The sequence below is a fragment of the Micromys minutus genome (assembly GCF_963924665.1).
Source record: "Micromys minutus genome assembly, chromosome: 31".
Classification (NCBI taxonomy): Eukaryota; Metazoa; Chordata; class Mammalia; order Rodentia; family Muridae; genus Micromys; species Micromys minutus.
The window spans coordinates 17979824-18001050 of record NC_137966.1 but is presented as its reverse complement, the minus strand read 5'-3'; the positions used below and the strand labels follow the sequence as shown (position 1 = coordinate 18001050).

Sequence of the window (21227 nt, the reverse complement as noted above, 5' to 3'; positions counted from 1 at the left end):
TACATCTGTGTCCTCTCTATCCAGAGGCAGGCTTTTGTTCCCCTAGACAAATATCCCTTCCCCATCTCCCTTATCCTCTATCTCCCGTCTTTGTCTCTTATTCCTTGCCCTCTTGTCCCTCTAGGACAAATAAATCTCTGTGCTGAGAATGTGGTCCTGAGCTGATAGTGGTCCCTGTAAGAATCACATTTCAGGTTGAAGAAAAAGAGTCAACAATTAAGATGGCTCCAAAATGCAAACCCAGCACCCAGATATTTTCCTTTCTAGTAACACTAAAAAGCCTTAGAAACTATTCTCCTGTAGGGTCAAACACAGAGGACCATAGCCATAAACATGACATATCTGGGTACTCCATCAGTGTTGGGCAGTGTTCCACTGATTATAAAGAAACTCACTAACAGGGTAAGAACACTGGATGCCCTTCCAGATGACCCAAGTTCAATTCCCAGGACCCACCTGGCAACTCACGGGGTGGGGGTGGGGGATGAGAAGGGGGAGGGGAGGGGGAGAAGGAGAAGGAGAGGGAAACTAAAATTTGGCTGGGTCTACAGCTCAGTTGTAGTGTGTGTCTAGCACGGACAAAGCCCTGGGTTAAATCCCCAGCACTGCATCAACTGAGCATGTTGGTGCAGCCCTGTAATCCTAGCACTAAGGAGGTAGAGGCAGGAAGACCAAAACATCAAGATCATTCTTGGCCAAACAATAAATGTGAGGCCAGCTTTGGCTACATGAAACACTGTAAACAGTCAAGTTGGAACTAAACCTGAGTCATTCAGAATGCAACAGATTCTTACTGTGTCCCCAACGAGTTTTCACTGGTTCACACATGTGACAGTGTGGTATTACCACACACTCCAGGCTACACAGAATCGGAGGTACAGGTGCCTGCACTACATACACTGCATTTATTCCTACAGGAAGGTAATAAACTATAGTCTGTTTCTGGATGAAAAACATGACCCTATGATTTCTGAGATATAAGTACTTAAGCTTTGATTTTAAAAGCTGGGAGCTGAGGACACAGCTTAGTGGGTAAAAGCAACAAGGACCTGCGTTCGGATTTGCATGACCCTCATAGAAACAGTGGCACATCTATAGCCTCAGTTCTGAGGGTGAGGAGAAAGGCAGATCCCTGAAGCTCACTGACCGGCCAGCCTACACACACACACACACACACACACAAAATGGAGAGGTGCTACTTCCTGTCTCTCAAATACCTACCTTGGCTCATTCAAAGGATACAACCCAAGATGACTGCTCCTTGGTAAGGCAAACTTTGTTAAGAGGGCAACCCAAGGTGGTCCCAAAGGGGGAGGTGGCACACCCCAACACTCTGTGCCTGGAGAGAAACAGCCAGACCTATCAGGCCTTGGTGAATAATAAAATCAGAGGCTCTAAAGGCATTCCTACACTAAAGAGGTCACAATAGGGTCTCCGTATCTCTACAGCACTAGTTGCCATAGCAATTGAGAGAAACAGAAGGTCTAGTTACAAGAATCAGCCAGGAGTGGTGATTCTGAGTAAGAACTCTCAGTGAGCTCCAGGGATCTCAGTGTGTACACTAGGTGGTAGTGAAAGCTTTAAATCCCAGAAGTTGGGAGACAGGCAGGCAGAGCTCTGTGAGTTTGAGGGAGGGATGGAGGGAACCCATCTCTGTGTCAACTGTAGTGATAAGTTAAAAATCTAAGCAGTCCTATCTGCTTCTGAAAATGTATACAGATGAGGCTGGAGAGTGGTTAAGAGCGCTTGCTCTCCTAGAGGACCTGGGTTCATTTCTCAGTGTACACATGGTGGCTCACAACCATTTTTAACTCCAGTTCCAGAGTACCCAGTGCCCTATTCTGAACCCCTGTGGGGGCCAGGAATGTAAATGGTACACATACATATATATATACATGCAAAACACACAAACTGAAAAAGAAAAAAATAAATCTAATTTTAAAAAATTTTAAGAAAATGTATGTTGTTTGGAAATGATAGGATAAGAGGGGTGAGGGAAAGGTTCTGTAAGTTCAGCAACTCCACAGGATAAGACTTCCATCAACTGGTACCTTCTATATTTCATCTAGTTTCTGCAAGGCACTAGTACATGCTTCCTAGGGGCCTACAGAGTATGGGGGTATTCCAAGACTTCTTAACAGTGACATTCCTAAACAAGATCAAGGAACTCCAATGGCTGGTTGTGTTTTATACAGCTTTCTACCTATGGTAGTAGAGCTGACGGATAAAGAATAAAATGGTTGAATTTCTTAGAACAGCCTCTGTGGGCCAGAGTCTCTAGGAGTGGGGGTCTTCAACTGTGTTCTCTCATCAAATAAGGGTTAATTTACATATAGACAACTATGCCCCAGAGGAACAGAGTATAAACTCATCAAGTTTTTTCTATGATTAAAAGCCTCTGAGACTGGAGAGATGGTTCAGCAATTAAGAGCACATATTGTTCTTGATGAGAACCTGAATTCAAACACTGTGTTGGGTGATTCACAACTATCAGTAACTCTAGCTCCTGGGAATTTGATGCTCTTTTCTGGCTTCTGCAGGCACCACACACATGTATACACACACATATATATATACATATGATTAAAAATAAAATGCTGGGCAGTGGTGGTGTGAGCCTTTAATCCCAGCACCTGGGAAGCAGAAGTAGGTAAATCTGAGGTTGAGGTCATCCTGGACTACAGAGTGAGTTCCAGGACAGCCAGGGCTACACAGAGAAACCCTGTGTATTGGGGGGTAGGGGGTGTCAATAAACAGAAATGTAATTTAATCCAATCAAACTTTATCTTTGCTGAGGATTAAAATCAGAACCTTATGTATATAAGACAAGCATCCTATCAAATTATCTATATATCCTCAATCAATTTAAAATAAATTCATAAGTATTCACTGTTAGCAAAAAATTTCTTGTAATATACCCCATAATTATATTTAAAAGGCAAAAAATAGGGACACAGTGATTACTTAGCAGAACTTTACAGTAGATTTCTAGAAAAAATTCCTAGACTCTTCAGCTCCTCAATGATACGTCCTAGGATTGAGAGGAAGAAACAGACAGTTGCCATGCATTTACTTGATCTACGCCAAAAATTTCTGAGTTGTGTTATTTTCCTAACTAGTAGATTCCCAGAACACAGTCTTTCCAACCAACTGCCATTTACATGAATGTAGTATATGACTATTAATTTAGATACACATTTCAGTATTTGTATCATACATTATCCTGTGACCTGAAGAGGAAATCTCTCCATCTCAGTTTCTAGAAAATGAGTTCAACAAACCTAACAGCAGATATATCCCCAGACATCTTCCTGCACAGCAGTCCACCACGTGTGCTATCACAACCCACAAGAGGCCTGAGTGATGAGCTCTAGAGCCTCAACAACAAGCACTCAATAAAAGCTAACTAAAATCAGTCAACAGAGAAGCCTGCTGGCTACACAGGACAAGAGGCATCACATGGATGTGGCTGTAGTTAAAGTGCAAACTTTCAATGCTCACAATCATGAGCAAACCCTCGTCTGTCATATACAAGCTTATGTGACAACATAAGACAGAAACATCTACTTAATTTAATTTCTCCACATTTCTACTCTCTGTATTAACAATTCTGCAAGGTAGTTATGAGAAATTAAAGGAATCTAAAACTATCAAACTGCACAGGATGATTACATACATACACCTGTAATCCCAAAACTCAGAATGCTGAAACATAAAGACACGCTGAGGCCAGCTGGAGAGATTCTGTCTCACAATAGCATGCTGGATGTGGTAGTGCACAGGTGTAATCACAGCAGTCAGAAAGCTGAAGCAAGAGAATTGTCACAAATGTTTGGTGCCAGCCTGGTTTACATAGTGTGTTCTAGGCCAGACAGGGCCACATAGTAAGACCCTATCTCAGGAACATCAAACAAAAAATGGAGGAATACAGCCAAGTGGTGGTGGTACATAACTACCAATGCCAGCACTTGGGACCTCTGTGAGTGTGAGACCAGCCTGGTCTATAGAGAAAATTCCAGGACAGCCCGGAATGCACAGAGAAAACCCTGTAACAGCAAGAACCCAAAGAGAAGGCTTATACACTCCACATACATTGTTATCCTTAAATCTCTTTCAATCTCAGCCCCACGTTACACTTTGAACAATTTAAACAAATTAAACGGAAACAATTTAAACAAATTTAAAACAGGAAGGCAAGTTTGACTACTTGGGACAGATATTTGCACAGCAAAGATATCACCAGAATTGTATCTTGATATTGCCAGTTATATATTTTTTTTAATTATCACCAAGACATCTCTTGTAATATGTCTTAACCAAGACATTTCTCTAGCTCCCAGATTTCTTTTTTTTAAAGAATTATTTATTTATTTTATATATAGGAGTATGCTGTAGCTGTCTTCAGACACACCAGAAGAGGGCATCAGATCCCATTACAGATGGTTGTGAGCCATCATGTAGTTGCTGGGAATTGAACTCAGGACCTCTGGAAGAGCAGTCAGTGCTCTTAACTGCTAAGCCATCTCACCAGGCCCCAGATTTATTTCTTAAGTACACCACTGGAAGGAAAGGAGGGAGGGAAGGAGGGAGGGAGGGATGAAGAAAGGAAACCTAACTAAACCAGTACTGTTCTTTTTGGAATCACTACCAGGTCTATCTTGCCCACTTGGCCAAATTATACTTTTCCTAATAAAAGCTTGAGAAACTCAGGGCAGATCAGGACTCGATCATGGCTGAGACCCTGAGCTGGCCCTCTCAACTAGGGGGCCATGTTCTTTGAAATGAGGATGGGCCTAATGGCTGGTTTTAAGTCAGAAACCTTCAATTATGGAACACAATTTTCTAACTGTTTCTAATAAGCCTGGAAGTAATTAATTTAAGATTTCATAAACAATTGTTTTTGTTTTTTAGATAGGGTCTCTCTATGTAACAATCCTAACCGTCCTGGAACTCACTGTGTAGATCAGGCTGAGATTAAAAACATGCTCCTGGCTCATAAGCAAGTTTATTAGTAAATTCTTTATAACATCAATTTTACTACTCAAGTTTCTCCTGCATCATTATTTTATGATGCATAAACAGAATCAAGAATTTTTTGGATGAATAAATGATTCCAGGACTGAGGTATCCTTAAGCAGGGTGTGGTGATACATCCCTTTAATCCCTGCACTCAGGAGGCAGAAGCTGGCAGATCTCTGTTGTTCACATTTAGAACCCTGTCTCTAAAAACTAATGAAACATTTTTCAAAAAAAGGAAAGAGAAACAGAGGCATGCTCAAAGAGAGGACAATGCATGAATAACAAGATGAATCCTGGGGGACTGGAGAGATGTGGCTCAGCAGTTAAGAGCACTTGTTGCTCTTCAGGAGTTTCCTAGCACTCAAGTAAGGCCTGCCTATAACTCCAGCTCTGGTAAATCTAACACTCCTCTGGCCTCTGTGAACATCTGCACAGATATCACATATGTATACACAGACATTCATACAAATAAATAAAATCTAATTACAGAAATAAAGAAAATACCAAGCCAGGGAGTAGCCTGGTGGTTTATGACAGAATATTACTATGTAATCCAGACCGTCCTAGAACATGCTAATTTCCCTCTTCAGCCACCCAACTGAGATTATGAGTATATAGGTATATACTACCACATCCTATGAAAATAAGCATTTTCAAAATTTTGGGTTTTTTTTAATAATACTTTTTAAGTAGTATTTTTATAGCAGAAACTTCTAGAAGGGGTAAGATTGGCCTTAAGGGAGCGTCAAGCATGTGGTGCTTTCTGTTCACTATCTAAAGGAAAAATACTGAGTTACATTGTTTATAAATAGGCTCCCTCACTTTCCAAAGAGTACAGTGCAACCTTCAACCTTTGAATTCTGTAAGGTCTTGGTAAGTCTGAGAACCCAGAGTGACCTCTGTATTTTTTGGTTTTTGTTTGTTTGTCTTTTTCTTTTTCAGCAGTACTAGGGACCAAACCAAGAGCCTCAAGACATAACAGACAAGCATTCTGCCAGCAAGTTAAACCTCCACCTCACCTTTTAAAGATAAATAAATATAAAAAATGGCTGAGAATACAATCCAATAGTAGAATGCTTGCCTAGCAGAGTTAAGAGAGATGGTTCAGTGGGTAAAGTTCTTGCTGTGCAAGCATGAAGACTTACAATTTCCCAGAACACACATAAAAACTTGGGTGTGGTGACATACACCTGCAACCCTAGTGCTGGGGGAGGAGAGATGTAACGGTAGGAAGATTCTAGACTCAGTGACAAAACAATCTAGTCCAAACTGCAAGCCCTGGGTTTAGTGAGGCCCTGCCTGTCTCAAAATGAAAGTGGAAAGTAACCTAAGGAGGCTACCTGAAGGGAGGGAGAGGGAAAGAGGAGCAGAATCAGATATGAGGGGAAAGCAGGAGAGGCAGGAAAATGAATGGAAGCAGGTGGCTGCTGGGGTGGGAGTTGGGAGTGCGGGAAACCTCTAGAAATTCCCAGACCTGGGATGTGAGAGGCTCCCAGGACTCACTGGGGGTAACCTCAGCCGAAATACCCAACAGTGAGGAGATGGAGCCTGAGGCGACCACCTCCAGTAGTTAGACAGGGACACCAACCCACCTTCAAAAATTTTGACCCAGAATTGTTCCCATCTAAAATAAATGCAGGGACAAAATGAAGTAGTGACTGAAGGAATGGCTGACCCAACTTGGGATCCATCCCATGGGCAAGCACCAAACCCTGACACTACTACTGATACTATGTTGTGCTTGCAGACAGAAGACTGTCATGGCTGTCCTCTTAGAGGCTCTACCAGCAGTTGGCTGAGACAGATGCAGATACTTACAGCCAACCATTGGACTGAGGTTGGGACCCCTGTGGGAGAGTTAGGGGAAGGATTGAAGGAGCAGAAAAGGATGTCAACATAGGAAGACCAACAGTTTCAACCAACATGGAGCTCTGGGAACTCCCAGAGACTAAGCCACTAAACAAAGAGCATACATGAGCTGGCCCAACCCCCCCCCAACTCCCCTCCACCCCTCACACACACACACCCCTCCACCACCATATGTAGCCTGTAGCCGAGGGTTGCTTCAAACTCTGTGCAGGGAGACTGGGAGGGGGCAACATTTTCAATGTAAATAACTAAAACAATTTAAAATGTTTAAAAATTAAATAAAAGAAGCTACCTGAAGTTGACCTCTGGCCTCCACATAGTCATACAAACACAGGAAAACATACTCACACATATATAACATACAGGCATATACAGAAAAAGAAAAAAGAAAGACAGGGTCTCACTGTCCTGGAACTCAGTGTATAAAACATGCTAGCCTTGAACTCAAAGAGATGGCTTCCCAAGTGCTGGGGTTAAAGGCGTGTGTACCACTACATAAATAATTTAAAAAAAAAAAAAAAAAAAAAAAAAGGTTCCAGGGGAGTTTAAAAAAAAAAACAAAAAAACAAAACAGGCAAAGATAGAGGCAAATTGAAGTTTGTTCCTGGTTCTTCCTCCCAGCCCCATGCTTCCAGAAATAAGACTCAGACTCAAAATCTATCTATGTATATATACCTTGGCAATATAGCTAGGCTATTCTCCAAGTAGATATAACTTAAAATAGCATGTTTTCTATCCCACATTCTGCCATAAGGCTGGTTACCTGTGCTCAGGTAGCATGCATCCCCGTCTCCTCACATCTTCCCAGCCAATCTCCTGCCTCCTTCTCTGCTATAATTCTTTCTCCTTTGATATCCCACCTTCTATTTCTTGCCTAAGTCATAGACCATAATCTTTTCAATGAACAGGTGATGTATCAAACAATACACAAGATGTTCTCTCTACAATTCCCCTTTTTAGTCCAATAAAAGGCTTTTTTTTCTGGTCTGCACAATAAAGTCAGAGTGAGACTGTGATGATTTGCATATGCTTGGCCTAGGGAGTGGCACTATTAGAAGGTGTGGCCTTGTTGGAGGAAGTGTGTCACTCTGGGGTGAGCTTGGAGACACTCCTCCTAGCTGCCTGAGGATGCTTAGTCCGTTCCTAGCTTCCTTTGGATGGAGATGTAGAACTCTCAGCTCCTGCACCATGCCTGCCTGGATGCTGCCAGGCTCTTGTCTTGATGATAATGGACTGAACCTCTGAACCCATAAGCCAGCCTCAATTAAATGTCATTTATAAGACTTGCCTTAGTCATGGTGTCTGTTCACAGCAATAAAACCCTAACGAAGACAGACTCTATACTAATAGGTTCAGCTAATTGCAAACGACAATCTAAAATTCAGAATGACACATTTTCATTAAAGATAGTATGTAGGTTTTTGTTTAAGTGTAAGTATAAATATCCTTTATAATTTAAAAAATACACATCAATCTTGAATTTATATAAAGAGAAAAGAGAATATAGGTGTATTTATTCACATAGATATTAATCTCCAAAGAAGGGAGAAAGAAATAGGAGTTGATAAGGATACATAGATAATAAATAAATCCAGGCCTCTGATCTCAATACTTAGAAGACAAAGGCAGGAACACAGGTTCTTTGTGAGTTTCTAGGTCAGCCTAATCTACAGAGCAAATCCAAGTCAGCACAAGTTACACAGAGAAAAGCTTTCTCAATAAAACAACTGTTTTAAATTACGGTGGTTATAAATCCTCTAGTTGTGATGATATTACAAATCCTCTTTGACAGAGGTCAGAATAAAGCAGGCCAAGATAGAAAAGGGTCTGCTAAGTTGGATCTATCTATACTCTGAATGACTTCATTCTGCCAGACAAAGGAGACAGGCTCTAAGTTTGTGTTAACAGGGAAGAAGAAAGGCTTTGGACTCCTTCCAAAATAAGAATCAGATTTGATAGGGGTCTTGGCAGCAGACAGGAAGAAAAAACAAATCAAGACCAAACAGGATAGGTAACATGATTTGCTGATCCCTCTACATGGGAACAGCCCTGAAAGTGGCTGAGGCATAAAAATGTCTCTATCCAGAACTTCAGCTATACACAACCAATGGATCTTATTGGTTACAGTCTTCAGTATTCATTGTGTCATCCTTTCAGACAGCATGGAGATTTATACTGAAGTTTGATTATATAATCAAACTAGCCTCTTAAAAACAAACAAACAAACAAAAAACGTTGTCTTTCATTTGTTCAAAGAGCAGAAAATCATTCTTAACTGATTTGTGCACCCTGCACGTTCCATACAGATGTTTTATAGAAATGTATATTGTTTGTAAGATTTATAGATTACAGAATGGAAGACCAAAGAGGGCAGCCCTGACAGGATTCACTCAGTGTTGCTAAGATGCTGAAACCACTGTTTCAGCTCCCTGATTGATCCTGCCTCAAACTGATGATGTTTCTAGAGACTTGCTTCTAGAACATCTTCACAAAGGATTGCTGATGACCTTGGTTCATCCAGCCTTTCAGAATGTTCTAGAAGGGACTTCAGTTAAGCTCTGAACTTTCTCAGCGTATAAAGACTAGACAACAAATGATGCTAGCTAGCTTTCTTTTGACTTAACCATTTTTCCAGTTTCCTTTTGGGAACCTAAACAGGAATTCTTCACCCCATTCAGCAGGAAGCAATTATAAGAAGGTCATAGGGGCTGGAGAGATGGCTCAGCGGCTAAGAGCACTGACTGCTCTTCCAGAGGTCCTGAGTTCAACTCCCAGCAACCACATGGTGGCTCACAACCATCTGTAGTGGGATTCAATGCCCTCTTCTGGTGTTTCTGGGGATAGCAACAGTGTATACATTAAATAAATACACAAATAAATAAATAAATATTATAAAAAAATAAATAAATAAATAAAGAAGGTCATAGTCCCAGTCCCTTAAGTTAGGTGGATGGTTTTGGTCATTTTATGAGTTATAGATATGTTGTCATTTAGGGGATGACTGTAAATAATAATATGGTAATTGACAAGGAGAAAACAAAATAGGAAGCTTAGAATCAGAGATTTCTATCTTTCCTTTCCTCTTCTCTATTTTTTCTTAGGTAAGTAAGTGTCTTAGGGTTTTACTACTGTGAACACACATAATGACCTAGGCAACTCTGACAAAGAACATTTAACTGGGGCTGGCTCACAGGTTCATAGGTTCAGTTTGTTATCATCAAGGTGGGAGCATGGCAGTGCCCAGGCAGGCATAGCATAGGAGCTGAGAGTTCTATATTTTGTTCCGAAGGCTGGAAACAAGAGAAAACTGGTATCCTCAGGCAGTAAGAGGGAAGCTCTCAAAGCCCACTCACAGTAACACACTTCCTCCAACAAGGCCACACCTCCAAACAGTGCCACTCCCTGGGCCAACCATATTCAAACCACCAGAGTAAGGGAAGAGGGGTTGAGAAGAAAAAGGAAAATATAGAAATTAGACAAATAGGGATAGATTACTAAATCTACTCTTAAACCAAAAATATTTTATAGCCATAATCTAACACAGATAGAGATCTTTATATTTTGATGCAGTACCAAGGTTATCTTTTGTTACACTGGTAAAGAATTTTGTATATTAGTACAAATTTAAGGTTTTAATTGGTTAAAATCTTTGTATATGGACTGCTGGAAGCTGTCTGGAGGCCAGCAGCGCGTGGCTCAGGGCCCTCAGCCAGAGCAGTCATGTCTCACAAACAAATCTACTATTCAGACAAATACAACAGGGAGGAGTTAGCTTAGGGACTTCATCCAAGTACGTCATGTTACCCAAGGACATAGTCAAGCTCCCTAAAACCCATTTGATATCTGAGTCTGAACGGAAAATCTCGGCATTCAGCAGAGTCAGGGATGGGTCCACTATATGATCCATGAACCAGAACCTCAAATCTTACTGTTCCAGCAGCCACTGCCCAAGAAGCCAAAGAAATGAAGCCAGCAAACTGCCTTGAGCTTTACACAACTGTCCTTACTCCCTACCATCTTTCTGATAGCATGACCATGTTGCTTTCTTGTTTCTCACTTTGACATGTAAAGGATACACTGTTTGAATGTGCTGGTACCTGCTTTGTTTCTGGAGTTGAGCCACCAATGCCACACCCGTCAGATGAATGTGACCTCAAAGTTGTAGTGTGCTCAATATCCAGCAGGCCATATCTGCCATCTGTGAGAAGCATGTGGATGGTGTGAATTTGCTGTTGTGGTTTTTACTACTGGGTATTGTATTTATGATGACTTATGGATGTATGTTTCAATGTACTGGAAACTTTCCATTTTATCTGACAAATCTCTTCCATGTTATAAGCCTTGATTAAAGGAAGTTTTCTTTTTATAACCTTAAAAAAACTTTGTATGTTGATATAAAATTTAAGATTAATTTTTGTTACAACATAATATATGTATGTTTCAACTCTTAGTGATTATATGCACTATATATATATGCCTGGTGACCTCAGAGGTCAGAAGAGGGTGTTAGATCCTCTGGAACTAGAGTTATAAATGGTTGTGAACCACCATGTGGGTACTGAGGATTGAACCTGAGTCCTCTGCAAGAGCTTTTCTTTCTTTCTTTCTTTCTTTCTTTCTTTCTTTCTTTCTTTCTTTCTTTCTTTCTTTCTAAGATTTATTCATTTTACTTATATGAGTACACTGTTGCTGTCTTCAGACACACCAGAAGAGGGCACTGGATTCCATTACAGATGGTTGTGAGCCACCATGTGGTTGATAGGAATTGAACTCAGGACCTCTGGAAGAAGGAGCAATTTTACAATCATGGCAACAAATGCTTCTCAGTCTCCACCAGAAACCCCTGTGTAGATCAGTTTAAGAAAAGGAATTTTTGTGTCTTCTCAGCTGTCCTGAGAGTCTGCACTTTGCAGCAGCGTCTTTTCTCATTTGTTCTTTCAAGAAAGGAGCTAACCACTACAAGGTAAAGTCAATACAAGTACACAACAAATTCATATACTATGTGTATTCATAGTTCAAAACACTACTTGGAGGCCCTAGGTATCATCGAGAAAAAAAAAAAACCAATGTCCGTCACATGCTGAAAAGCAAAGACAAAGTCTGAGTCTGGGTGTGGTTCAGTTGGTCGAGTGCTTGACGAACAGGCAGAAACAGTTATCCATTACTGAATATGAGAAGGAAGGCCGTTTGCCAAAAATTATCCTTTGTCATTTTTTAATGTGCTGAGAATCAGAAAGGCTCCAGGTCAAATCGATTATTTTATACAGAAAAAGAAGTTTCCTGTTCCACCTGTAAGCAAGCGTAAGTTCTCCATAAAGTTAACCTATAGATCTAAAATTTCAGGTTAAGGAGTTTATGAGTGACACTCTGTCTGCAAGCATGAGACTTGCCCTACAGCTCGGGTGCTTGTCCACCGCTTTCTCCTCCTCCTTCCTTTTACCTCACCTACTGTGGGTTTGGTTCTAGTTCTCCAAGTTTTCGGTTTCTCAGCTCTTTAACTTTCCTAACTCCTTAAACCACTGAGCATCGGAAGGATAATAATAAATCTTACAGCAATTGTACTGTTATGGTTTTCCTAAGATGAGTGACAGGTCCTAGTAAGAATAATGCCAGGATTTGCTGTCTTTAGTACAACTTTACTTAGCACAGCTTAGAGATTGAATACACACCTCCTAAATGGGCTCACATTTCTGCTCCGCTAGCCTCATACCACTAGGCATACGCACTTAACATGTCAACTCCTTTAAAATTTGGAAGCATATGCTGGTGTGATACTGAGATTTTTAAGAGATACATAGCTCCCGTAGTCCTTACAGAGAATGACATGATAAGACTCCTTACTTCTGGCTGGACATAGTGGTTGATCTCAACACTTGGGGGGCAGAGGCAGGTGGATCTCTGTGAGTTCGAGGTAGCTGTACATAGAAACCTTGCTTCAAAAACAAAACAAAAACCCACCCTGATACTTGGTTTTCAACCACAGTTCGTCAAAGAGCTCCTAAATTCCTTTGGGTTTCCCAGATGGGAAAAGAGTCTGTTATTCTAATGCAGTGTCTCTGCCTGTGCTCTTGGATAGTTTCAGAACTTTCTAGTGAAAATACCACTATTAAAGCAGACATTTTCAGTTCTAATCCCAGACCTCTTCTGGAAAGGGAAGAAGCAAAAGTTGAAGTACTATGACAATGGTTAATGATATAACCAATCATGTATACAGAAAAACTCAAAGAGCCAGGGCAGATTGGCTACTAGAAAGAATAAATTAAAATTTCAGAAAGATACTCAAAGCCAACATCTACATGCTATGCATCTCATCCATCTACTTGTTCACCCACATCGTTTATGTAATTGTCGGCGTGTGCTTGCATGTGAGTGTCTGTAAGTGTCTGTGTGTAAGTATATGTGTGTAAGTGTATGAATGTAAGTATATGTGTGTAAGTGTATGTATGTAAGCATATGTGTAAGTGTCTGTGGAAGCCAAAGGTTGATTTCATCTGTCTTCCTCAATTGCATCTTTACCTTAAAAAAGAAGACAGGATCTCTCACACAGCCTGAATTTCACAGATTTGGTCAGACTAGCTGGCCAGAAAACTCCAGCAATCTGCCTGTATCCACCTCTTCAGCACTGGAATACAGATGTGTGCTGCTACATGAACTTGATCACTTTCTTTCTTTCTTTCTAAGATATGTGTGTCTGTGTGTCTGTGTCTATGTGTACAAGCATGCAGATATCTGTGAAGGCCAAAAAAAAAAGGCACTGTATCTGTGGAATTTGAGCTACAAGGAATAGTGAACCATCCATGCTGAGAACATAATCCCAGTCCTCTCCATGAGAAGCAAGTTCTCTTCTGAGCCATGTCTCCACCCTTCACCAGCTTTCTACGTGCATTCTGGGGGCCAAAGACCACCTCCAGTCCATGTACAACTAGAAGAAATTAATTAATTAAAAAAATTTAAATTTGTTTTAAAGGGCCTATAGTGACAGCTTGCAATACACAGCAGTCTTACTGCACAAACCAGCAAATCAAGGATCTAAGGGGGATTATGCTATTTGAGCAAGTGCTGCTACATGCTATCAGCAAATATGCTCTACAGCTAGAAAATGGAGGGGTGGAGGACTGGAGAAATGGCTCAGTGGTTAAGAGTACCAGCTGATGGTCCCACACCCACATGGCAGCTCACAACTATCAGCAACTCTAGTTCCAGAGCTCCCTCTCTCTCTCTCTCTCTCTCTCTCTCTCTCTCACACACACACACACACACACACACACACAGAAGACACTAATGCACATAATTTTTTTTTTAAAAAAAAGCAAAGAGGGCTAAGGAGTTGTTTTCGATTTCAAATAAGGGTGACAGAAAAAGTAAAAATATAACACAACAGGGTGCGACACTCACATATGCTAGCTGCACGGCACAGAGCAGTGCCATGGAGATTCTAGGTTTGACAAAACAGCTCTGGTTTTAAATACACTGCCCATCAATTCCTTCAGGCCTCTGTGTGCTTAGATTATGGGTCATCATGTTTGGCAGAAAAATAGTTATAACTACTTTAGAGACAAGTCAGACAATTAGATTAACTAACATCGCGTGGTTTAAAAAACAATATAGTACTTTTAATAGATTAAAAAGTACTAATAAGCCATGAACTGGACACATGCCTGTAACCCCCACATACAAAATGATCAGGAGGGTCAACATGAATACAAAGTGAGTACCTGCCCCCCCCAAAAAAAAGGAAGGAAGGAAGGAAGGAAGACACCGTTGGGACTCTCAGGTAAATGTGGGAGTGAATACAAACTACAGTACAACCAGTGTCTCCTAAAACTAAGAAAATCTCAGGAAAAAAAAAGCAAAAGCTAGGAGTATTCAGGCAAGCTAGGGAGGAGACAGTAGTCTCATTATGCTATTCTTCCCTACAGTCCTTTAAAGTTACCGAGAACTATGTCAATAATTAGGTTCATAATACTCCTGGGAAAGAAACAAAAGCCATCCCTGTGACAAAACTTAATTTTCCCCCAGGCAGAAAGGAGAACATCTGCTTGGTTGGCCTCTTGCACACAAACTGAGAACACAGCTCACAGTACCTGAGTTACCCTGTTGTCCCCTTCTGCAGTTATTTTGGCCATGTAGCCCATTAACATGTATATCTTCCAGTTCCCTTCTCTGCTCAGCCTGGGCTTTATTCCAGAGGACTAATCAAGACTCAAGTTCTAGCTGGGCGCTAGTATTACATGCTTTTTAATCCCAGTACTTGAGGGCAGAGGCAGGCAGTTCTCGGATTTTGAGGCAGCCTGGCTTACATAGAGAGTTTCAGGACAGCCAGGTGAGACGTCTTTAAAAAGAATAGCAGATGGAGAGACAGCTCCGATTAAGAACACGTGCTGCTTCTGAAGAAGACCCAGGTTCAGGCTCAGTAAGCCAGCTTACAGCCATTCGTAATTCTAGATCCAAGGGACCTTCAGGTACTTGGTACACAACACGCAGGCAAAACACTCATAAGTAAAAATAATCTAAAATATGTTTTAAGAATAAAATTTTGAACTGTGTATAACGGCAAACACTTGCAATGCCAGCACTCAAAGAGCTGAAGCAGAAGAATCTCCAGTTCAAGTCCACCCCAGGTTACAAAGTCAAAGCCTTGCCTCAAAAGAAAGCAGAACAAGGCCGGTTGGAGGCATTTGCCACCAAACATGACAACCTGAGTTTGATCTCTGGGACCCAAATGGTTATAGAGAGAGATCCAACTCCTGCATGGTGTCTTCTGACCTCAACATCAATCTCAATTTTTAAAATTTAAACAAACAAAACAACCAACTAAAGTCTGTCTTGGGCAGCAAGATGGATCCTCAGGTAACTGCAAACTTAACCATGTGGGCTTGATGCCCAGGACTCACTGTGGAAGGAGAACTTCCACAAGGAGATCCTTAGGCGTGCTGACCTCCCCAGTGAGCATACATAACATCATGCACACATAATTTTGTTGTTATTGTTTCAAGAGAAGGTTCTTATGTGCAGCCTTAGATGTCCTGGAACTCTTTCTGTACACCAGGCTAACCTTGAACTCAGATGCCTCTGCCCCCAAGTGATGGAATTAAAGGCATGTGCCACCACTGTCTATCTGGCTGCTCCTGAATTTTCAAGTAGATTATCTTGCATCCCAACTCCAGCTCAGATGCTACAAAAAGTCTGAAAATGGACTGGAGAGATGGCTCAGTGGTTAAGAGCACTGACTGCTCTTCCAGAGTTTCAATTCCCAACATCCACATGGAAGCTCTTAACTGTCTAAAACTGCAGTTCCAGGGTATCAGACACTCTCACACAGACACAAACACAGGAAAAACACCAATGCCCATAAGTAGCCACGGATGTCCTTGAACAATTCCAAATGATGGAATTACCGCAGCAGATTACCATGTCTTGTACCAGCTTCAAAAATCCCACTGGTTCCTCTCCAAGCCTCAAAAAACGGAATACGTTTAACTTTGATTTGTTTTGGAGAAACAAATTTGATTTGTTTCTCCAAGGAGTGACAAGCTGAATTAGAAATTTTACTCTGAAATATGCAATTCCGGTTTCTAAAGGATCTGCCTTCTGGAAGGGTGATATTCCAGTTTTTGGTGCAATCCTGATGCAAAGTGCAGCTGTCCTCTAGGGTCAGCTACTTAAGGACATTTCTAAAAATCAAGGTAGGCCCAACTATTTGAGTCTGCAAATTTCAACACAACTAAGTTAAAGACAATTAAATCTGACCTCTACAGCTCAGCAGCTTTATCAGTCATAGAGCAAGTTTCTAGTGACTCCCATATTCCCATCTCTAGTGACTCAGCATCTCAACTAACTGCCCTAAGCAAAGAAAAAAAAAGGAACTCAAGTCAAACCAGAGGATTCACAGGACTTCCTCTTCCAGTCCCCAGTAGGATCAGGTCATTCTGTGAGCGTGACTTTCCAAGGCTCAAGGATCCACAGCCCTAATCAGCCTTCTGGCTGAGGCACTTTATCAGAAAAATGTTTACCAATTTTATCAAGTGAATTTATAAATATCCTACTGTGCTGGGAACTCCTAGCAAACAGATTATGTCTTGTGATATTTCTGGGGGTAGGGGTGGGGGAGCTGAATAAATTACTTTGTACTTTTCAAAGAAATTAAAAACATTGATAAACTGCTGTAACCAAAACATACAAGTTACCTCCCAGCATGATGTATAGGCCTTAATCCCAACACTGAGGAGGCAGAGGCAGCAGGATCTCTGTGAGTTGAGGCCTGTCAATAGACAGGACTAAGTAATTTCGAAAGATCCTGACTCAAAGAGGAAAAAGAAAAGACTTAGGCTGGGCACTATGGTGCAAGCTCATAATCCTAGCAGTCGGGAGACTGAGGGAGGAGTCAGTCAGTGCAGACTACATAGCAAGATTTCCTTGCTATGTAGAAACAGAAAACACTGGGTAGTGTTGAGGGTTCACTAGTAAAATGCTCATCATGTTCAAACTCCACCACCAAAAAAACTTTATTAATAACAATTGTTATGTATTATATGATGCCTATCATAACTATTATAAACATTAGCACCGTACCAGAAACAGGAAAGCACACCACCTTCTACATGACTGGACTGTTTAAGGCCAGTATGATCATTTAAACAACATAACCATTTCTAATCTCGAATCCACTTCTGAAAAAAAATCACAGGCTGTCCAAGCAGAACTATCATCCGCGCCGTTATCTTGCCTGTGGGATGTCAGTGGATTTACTTCACGGGTCTCTCGATAAATCTCATTTTATAGGTGGTAAAACACTCAAGGATTTAGAAAGGATTGAAGAGCAAGCGCTCTCCCTCAACTGGACATTATATGGTGTTGATGACTTTCGGTGTTTAACACTCCGTCTTGTTGAGTTTATGGAGCCAGCAATGGAACACAGTAAGGATGAAGAGCCACAGGCCACGACAACTGGTCCTTCAGTACCAATTTAAATGGCATGGCACAGGCAGCCCTTGTGCCAACAGTGGTGCAAGGCGGTCCTGGAAGTTTTTACAGGGCAATTAAGTCACCTGGAGCCCTGTGCTTTGGCGGTGACAAGTGACCTCCTAGTCCAGACCAACCAGCTACATCTACGGGCTGCACTCCAGTCTTGCACTCTGCACCACAGGTCCCGAAAGGGATTCTAAGGGATCTTGCCACGGAGGGGTACCTCTGAAGGCCGGACCCAGAAGGTCGCCACGCTCCAGGCTCGTCCGGCACCTCAGGTAGACTGGGCTGCTGCACTAACTTCGACCCCGGAGTCACCTCCTCAAGAGCATTCGTGACGCTGGGAGGGGCTGTGCCCCACGAGAACACCAGAGGACTCTTGAGGATGGAGCTCAAGCGCCTTCTAGAGCACTCTGCCCGCGGTTTCGGGCTCACCTGACGCTCAAGGCCCGCTCAATGTCCCCTCTCCGACCCCAAGTCTCCCGCTCGCCCGCCTCAGTCCGCTTCCGGCCACCCCCCGCCCGATGTCCCCTCAGGTTGGGGGAGAGTCGCGGAGGGACAACGAAGCAGAGCATTCTTAGAAGGCCTCCGTCAGGGAAGGACCCGGGAGGGGAGGCCTGGGGACGGAGCGGGCCACTCACCCTCAGCCGCTCCGCAGGTCGGTCAGCCGAGCTCAGCTTCAGCGGCTCCCTCTGCACCGTCGCAGCCGAGCGGGCGAGCGCGAGGACGGCAGGACGTGCGCACGCAGCGAGGGGCGGGGCCATCAGGCCACGCCCTCAGACGAGCGGCAGCCAGCGGGAGGCTCTTGGCTCTGCTGACACTGCTTTCCAAGACAGCTTCGGCAGTGGTACTATAAACCCGGAGAGGAAGGAAGGAAGCGGAGTCAGCAAAAGCCAACTGCTTGTTGATTCAGAGAGGGGGCTCAATCCAGAGAGCCTGGAATCCTAGCACTTGGCCGGGGACAGGGGTGTAGCTGAGGCAGGAGAATTCAAGAGCAGCCTGGGATACGGTGTGAGAGCATTTATCAATGCTCAAACAAAAACACAACAGGATTGAGAATGTAACTTGTCGGGAAAGAATTATTAGATTCTTAACACTGCAAAAGAGAGAGAAAGGAAGGAAGGAAGCAAGCAAGAACGAAGAACCTCATCTTTTTTTTTTTTTTTTTTTTTTTTTTGCTTAATCCTCATAAATCTGCGCATGTATGTAGGAGCCAAGTTGACCATTTGGTACTGAACACACGAGCTCCTTGACCACTTGGTACTTAATATGCGAGCCAACCCTAGGCAGTTCCAGTGCAAACGCTCATCTTGACTCCAGGTCTCTGTCAACCTCTGCCAATAGTCCCGAATCTGTCTCCTTTGTGGGCCTTGTTTGTGGGGACTAGAGATGTAGTTCAAAGTAAATAATGCTATTGATGAGGAGCCAATTCCATTCCCAGCACCCACATTGGTTGTCTAGCAACGGCCCCGTAACTCCAACCTCAAGGCATTAAATCCCCTTATAGAAGGTTGTCATCTGCCAACTATCTGGGTGCTGGGAATTGAACTCAGGACCTCTGGAAGAGCAGCCAGTGCTCTTAACCCCTGAACCATCTCTCCAGCCTGTAAATATGTTTTTGTATTAATCCCAGGTGTGGAATATGGGGCTGCTTCACATTGGCCACATCAGCTGACACATATGGGTGGTTACTATACAGTTCTTAAGCCTTTCTGTATGTTTGTAGATTTTCATAGTAACGATTTGGGGGAGATGGAGTTTGATAAAACACTGCTTGCCAATCATCATAAAATTTTGGAGAAATTTACTTGCTTTTTTTTTTAAACTATTAAAGTTTTAGTTTGGTTTTGTGCTAGAGATGGAATTTTAGATTTTGAACGAACTCTCTCACTGAGTTATGTTGGGAATGTTTTTATGCACTGTGTTTCTTAGTCTGATTCCTGTACCCAGAGATCCAGTTGTAGTCTGGATTTTGGTGTGACTCCGTATTTTGTAAAACGTTATTCTCTATCACCTCCTGATTGGTTAAATAAAGAGCTGAACAGCCTGTGGCTGGGCAGGAGAAGATAAGGCAGAACCTCTGAGCCCAGAGAGAGGGAGAGCGTCTCAGGGGGGAATGAGGGAGTTGAATCAGGACAGGAATGAAGGAGCCAGAGTGAGCCTGAGATGGCAGGAAAGGGCCACATGGCTGGGAAATAAGCCAGCATACTTGGTTAGAACAGCTCAGAATCTGACCAGCTTAGTGCCTCACCTTTACAATAAATATAAAGGTCTTCGTGTCATTATTTATAGCAAGGAGGGCATAGAAAAGCCCCGCACGTTTGCAGAGTTATCTCTCCCCAGCCCCACAGATGTTTCTTTCTACCTCTCTATTATTCAGGTGTACAATGTACTCACAAGCTAGGAAATTTTCCACACTAGAAGTGTTAACCAAATTCGTAGGATCTTTCCCTACTCAATACTATTCACAAATAACTAAGATGTTCTGGGAAGCAGCCTAGATAATCTAATTGACGACCAAATTAGGAAGGCAGTTTCTCCCTGAGCAGGACCAGGGTGTTGATTTTATTGGGACAGGGTTGTGAGAGAGTGGTGTAAGCAAGCTCTCCTCAGAGCCTTCTTTTCTGTCCTTTATTTATTATTATTTCAGGGATAGGATGCACTCCTAGGGATTAAATCCAGGATCTCCAGCGTGCTAGACAAGAGCTCTACCGATGTGGTGGATTATCAGAGCTTTTCATGGTGAAAGTTTGCAAAAACCAGGGCACCACCTCTTTTTTCCCCCGAGTTTATTCATTGCTGGATCTGTCCTGGCACCAATGGGTACCCTGTTATCATGAATTTAAGGTCCTTCAGTACCCACAGCTTTGCTTTGTTTTGTTTTTCCAGACAGGGTCTCAATATGTAGCTATGGCTGTCCTGAAACTCAGTCTGTAGACCAGGGTGGCCTTAAAGATCCACCTGCCTCTGCCAACTGCTGGGATTAAAGACATGGACCACTGCCCAGCTCAGTAGGGCTTTTGAAGAAGGTAGGGCACTTGATGGCCGCCAGTTGGAAGCAATACAGATTAAAGAGACCCATCTATTCATGGGGTATTAGACAGGTGTTGGGCTCTGATGAAGCCAACATTTGTTAAAAATCATTTGATTTAACACTGACACTTAGCTAAAGGCAAGTACTCCTGATGCTTGTGGTTCTGAAAGTAAGCAAAGATGTTCAGAGTGGTTCAGTGTGACTCCCCATTTGGCTGCTGCCTTAGACTCTTGCTGTCTAGCTGCCTTGAGGCAAAGGACTATCAGCCAAATGGCTGCCCTTATGACAGTACCAGACATCTGGAACACCCTACTCACCTATGATCATGGGTTCCTGAAGG

The 21227-nt window shown here is 42.5% G+C and overlaps 1 protein-coding gene and 1 pseudogene across 2 annotated transcripts in view; one reads left to right on the top strand and one right to left on the bottom strand.

The window, feature by feature from the left end:
- The window catches only part of HMOX2 (heme oxygenase 2), a 33469-nt gene extending 14885 nt beyond the window's left edge, over positions 1 to 18584 (bottom strand). Inside the window, exon 1 of the mRNA XM_080942433.1 lies at positions 18495 to 18584. The gene's annotated coding sequence lies outside the window, so the exon portion shown is untranslated. The remainder of the gene's footprint in view (positions 1 to 18494) is intronic.
- LOC308440379 (cyclin-dependent kinases regulatory subunit 1-like) lies at positions 10609 to 10855 on the top strand (annotated as a pseudogene). Its single transcript has one exon. The product of its transcript is annotated as a cyclin-dependent kinases regulatory subunit 1-like (transcript).
- Positions 18585 to 21227: the final 2643 nt, after the last annotated feature.